Genomic DNA, 5,035 nt, shown 5'->3' on the forward strand with positions numbered 1-5,035 from the left:
GCATCACAATCCCAGACTTTAGCCTCTACTACAAAGCTGTCATCATCAAGACAGTATGGTATTGGCACAAAAACAGACACATAGATCAATGGAATAGAATAGAGAACCCAGAACTGGGCCCACAAATGTACGGCCAATTAATTTTTGACAAAGCAGGAAAGAGTATCTGATGGAGAAAAGACTGCCTCTTTAGCAGGTGGTGCTGGGAGAACTGGACAGCAACATGCAGAAGAATGAAACTAGACCACTTTCTTACACCATACACAAAAATTAACTCAAAATGGCTGAAGGACCTGAATGTGAGACAGGAAACCATCAAAACCCTCAAGGAGAAAGTAGAAAAAAACCTTCTAGACCTCCACTTCAGCAATTTCCTACTCGAGACATCACCAAAGGCAAGGGAAATGAAAGCAAAACTGAACTCTTGGGACTTCATCAAGGTGAAAAGCTTCTGCATTCCTGTGCTTTTTAAATGGATTGGGACATAAAATAAGAACCCAAAAGAGGAAAAACACTAATTTTGCCCTGTTGTGCAGGTGAGTTGAGAACTGTCCTGATGATCTGTTTGGGCAGCAGAAACTCAGCTAGATAGTGGAAAGTGAATGTCTCTGCTGGCAGTGATCGGGGAGGGGTCTCTGACAAAGAAATGGGGTACCATGCACCTCACATCCAGAGAGACAACTGTATCTGTCTTTTACTGCTGTGTATCACATTTCTTCACATTCAGTGAATTAAAACATCATTTATTATCTCACAGAGTCTTTAGGTCAGAAGTGTGGTCATGGCTTAGCTGGGTCCCTGTTCCAGGTCTTACAAAGTTGAAATCAAGGTATTACTTGGGACTGTAATCTTATCTGAAGCTCAAAGTCCACTTTCAAGCTCTTTGGTTATTGGTGCAATTCATTTTCTTATAGATATAAGATGGATGGGTAGAGGCACTTGGTTTCTAGAGACCATTCATTGTTCTTTGCCATATGACCTTCTCCACAGCATGGAGATTTGATTTCTTTAAGGTCAACATGAGCGCATCTACTGCTGCTTCCTATCTTTTACTTCTAGATCCTCTTTTAAATGCTTCACCTGATTAGGTCAGACCCACCCAAGATAAAAATTTTTAATTAACACACACTCAACTGAATAGAGACTTTGACTATATCTTCAAGTTCCCTTTATCCTTTCCATATAAAGTAACCTAATTATAGTAGTGATCTCATTTTATTCATAAATCTCATCCACAGTTTAGAGGAAGAATTATAAAATGGGGTCATGTTACAATTTCATCATAGTTGATACTGTGATTGTCATCTCATGGTCTATTTCACTTCTTTCCCTTATTAGCAGTCACATGGTTTGGGACAATACTTTGTTTCCTGGAATAAGCTCTGATTAGAATAAGCAAGAGCTAGAGTGCCTGGGTGGCTCAGTAAGTTGAGTGTCCATCTCTTGGTTTTGGCTCAGTCATGAGATACACACACACACACACACACACACACACACACACACACATATATATACACATATATGTGTGTGTGTATAAGATATATATATAAGATATATGAATATATATGCATATATGTATATATATAAAGGCAAGTGCTTTTAAACATTTTAATGCAGTTTGATAAATGCATAAACATGCATTGTAATAATGCAGATACACACATATAAATGTATAAATTAAAACATCTAGGATTACCGTGTAATTTGCTCTATTATTTTCTAGTCTAGTCTAGTGTAATCTATTCCACTGCACAATTAAATGATAGTTGTACTTCAGCAAATTGATATCACAAACCCATTAATGTAATACCATAGGAAGTAAAGATACATTGGACTAAGACAATTATTGGAACTCTATTCCCTTGCCAGTGACTGTTGTGAGAAAGCTAAACATGTTACCGCTCAAAATAAGATAGACGAAAAATCCTGCATTCTCCAGCAGGATAATTAGTAGGGAAATTGGGGTATTTAAAAGCAAAAAGTGTGAAATACATGAGAGTGTGTGTAGAAATATTTGCAAATATAAATGGAAGACACATTACAAATTCGTATTTGTTATCCCACTATGGCTGACCTGGGTTTTTAGAAGGCTGTACTAATGTGGATGGTGTCCCTATTTGTTCTATATATTCTCCTTGGTTGAGTAAAGCAATATTATGGCTGAAGCCTTGTCTCATTTCCTTTGTTTCATGTCACCACGCGTAGGAATGTAATGGGAGACTTGGAAGCTGGCGTAAGTTTTACATGCATGATGGCAATACCAGAGTCTGAAATTCAGTTTCAGAGGATCAGGTTTGCATACCATGTGAACACTCATTGTATAAATGTCAGTCTTTTAGGGGGCTCATTAAATTATGATACTTAATTAACATCAATGTCAGTGAAAGAAAAAATACCCAAAGCTTTCCTAAAAGCTGTTCATATTCAAATATGTGTTGATTGATAGAAGCCTATTGTTTCTCAGTTCCTGGTAACGATCTTCACTGCATATATTACCTGGAGACTTCACCAAACACTGAGGTATTTGGAACTCTAATGGAAAGACAGCTTCTGTTTTGTTAGATAGAAAGTGCAGTTTCATGAGCAGACCTAGTGACTCTCCCTATCCATCTACTGAGCATGTATCTACAACTTGATTGATTTCGACACATTCTTTACCAGCTAGTTATTGGTCACAGAATCCCATGAATAAAAATAAGAATCTATTTATTGGTTGGCATATCAGAACATGTTACGAAGGCCTGGCTTCAATTTATGAAATATCCTATTGACTTCATTCCCAGGTATTATGGAATAATAACAAACATGTGCCTATGTGATTTCTTAATTGAAATAGACTTATTCAACATAATTTAAATTAATTTTGTAAAATACTTTGTAAGTGATTATGAAATAATGAAAACAATTGGGCCAGGAACAGGCCAGACTCTAAAGAAACCATGCTGTTAACAGGTAAGAGTGTGAATGGAAATATGAATCTAGTCACATCTTTCTTGAGCCTTATTGGCTACGTAAAATGCATTAGTTCTCTGATATTTGTAAACAAAAAAGTGATTCTCTCTTCTTTTGCAGAATAGGAAGAAACATGAAGTGGCGAAACATATTGAGCAGTACAGATGGCAGACCTCCATGATCAGTTTCAATGCACATTTGTATGATTTGAGATGAATCAGATATGGCAATCCCAGTGATCCTATAGTAGGGCAGAGTATAAAGAACAGAGAAACAAATTAAATAAAAATCAAACATATTCATTAGGAAGCACAAAATCTATGGCATGTTTTTATTTAGCTTATAAGTACATTGTTTATCAAAGGCTTCAGCATATGGCAAAAATGAATTTGTTCTTTCCCTGTACCATTAAATGCCTTTAAAGTCATCAAAAAGAATAATGCAGCACTAGAGAATAGGCCCAGAAATAGAAAAAAGCAGTAGAGAAAAACACAAACAAGTGAAATCTATAAGACAGCAATCTAAGTCCTAATGAGAGACGAAAACTATAAGAATAGACTCAAATAAAAGCTACAGTTATAATATAATATTAACCTCCAAACAAAATGTAATTAAGTGTAGAGGCAAGACCTAGTTCCATAAATAGCTATCCATAATCATATACAATTGGCATGCCATTATTTTCTATTAGAAAAAAAAGCAAATGAGAATAAAATGCAATATTAAATGTCTGATAGAGTTGAGCTCCTAATTAAGTCTTCAGCTGAATTAAGTAAGCATTTCCCTTTCACTTTTTCTTTATGTGTCATGTATAGGCTGTTAAAAATTCTTGGCGCCATTACAGTCAAAATAGATGTATTTTTGCCTGTTCTGAACAACATGAAGTTTGGCAGGAAATGAAGCACCCAAACCCCAGCCAAATTACTGAATCCTTGAATTGCTCATGCAAGGGAGAAAAACCTATGGTCTCTTAAGCAGGAAAAATAATTATACTTTTGTGACTTCTCTGTCCAGCACATAGTTTACCACAACAACTCCTGCCACCTTTGAAATAATCCTTTTGTGGCACTCAACTGTAAGCAGTAGTTTAACCTGCTGAATATTCATTATACTATCCTCACTAACATTTCACATATTAGTAAATTTTAAAGAAATATTTAAATCCTTCACCATTTTTACAGCAAAGGGTGAATTTTTCCTCCAAATTGGTCACATTTCATTGGACTGTTACACTTTGGCCTTTTTTAATAAGCTTGAAATCTCTGCATTTCAGTTCCTAGAAAGGCTCAATTTTGTGGCTGAGGAAAAACATGTGGGGATATGTAGCCTTTAGCCACTAAGTTTCACACTTAAATCCAGTGTCCGTTGTCAGTAACCAAGTGTCATTGCATCTCATGGCCATTCTAGAGCTGCTAAAAACCATTAATTGCCCCGGTTTAATTTCGAGTGAATATGCTGCTTTTATTACTTCAAACTAAAACAGGTCAGGCTGAAAGTCTTCGTGGGTCCACAATTACATGGGTCAAGAAATTAGCTCCAAGTCTTAGTTGTGTGTGGAAATGCTAGTTCATTGGGAAGCTTTTGCTCTCTTCTATATTTTCCAAAGATTTAGAAAGAAACAAAATATCATAACTCAAGAATTTCCATTAATATGTCACAATTATTAAAAACTTTGTTGATTAAGTTATGAAACTTTACAATAATTTATGTCTCACCTATATTTAAAAAAATACTTAAAGGAGTTCTATCGATAGTTTTTTGAGGAACCGCCACACTGTTTTCCAGAGCGGCTGCACCAGTTTACATTCCCACCAACAGTGTAGGAGAGTGCCCGTCTCTCCACACCCTCGCCAGCATCTATAGTCTCCTGATTTGTTCATTGTAGCCACTCTGACTGGCGTGAGGTGGTATCTCAGTGTGGTTTTGATTTGTGTTTCCCTGATGATGAGTGATGTTGAGCATTATTTTATGTACCTATAGGCCATCTGGATGTCCTCTTTGGAGAAGTGTCTGTTCATGTCTTCTGCCCATTTCTTCACTGGATTATTTGTTTTGTGATTGTGAAGTTTGGTGAGTTCCTTGT

The 5,035-nt window shown here is 36.2% G+C and overlaps 1 long non-coding RNA gene across 1 annotated transcript in view; it reads left to right on the forward strand.

Annotated features, from left to right (window-relative positions):
- The window catches only part of LOC115296325, a 14,947-nt gene extending 11,762 nt beyond the window's left edge, over positions 1 to 3,185 (forward strand). Inside the window, exon 4 of the long non-coding RNA XR_003910851.1 lies at positions 3,073 to 3,185. This is a non-coding gene — a long non-coding RNA (uncharacterized LOC115296325). The remainder of the gene's footprint in view (positions 1 to 3,072) is intronic.
- The last annotated feature ends 1,850 nt before the right edge of the window (positions 3,186 to 5,035 follow it).

The sequence above is a fragment of the Suricata suricatta genome, chromosome 7 (genome assembly GCF_006229205.1).
Source record: "Suricata suricatta isolate VVHF042 chromosome 7, meerkat_22Aug2017_6uvM2_HiC, whole genome shotgun sequence".
NCBI classification, from domain to species: Eukaryota; Metazoa; Chordata; class Mammalia; order Carnivora; family Herpestidae; genus Suricata; species Suricata suricatta.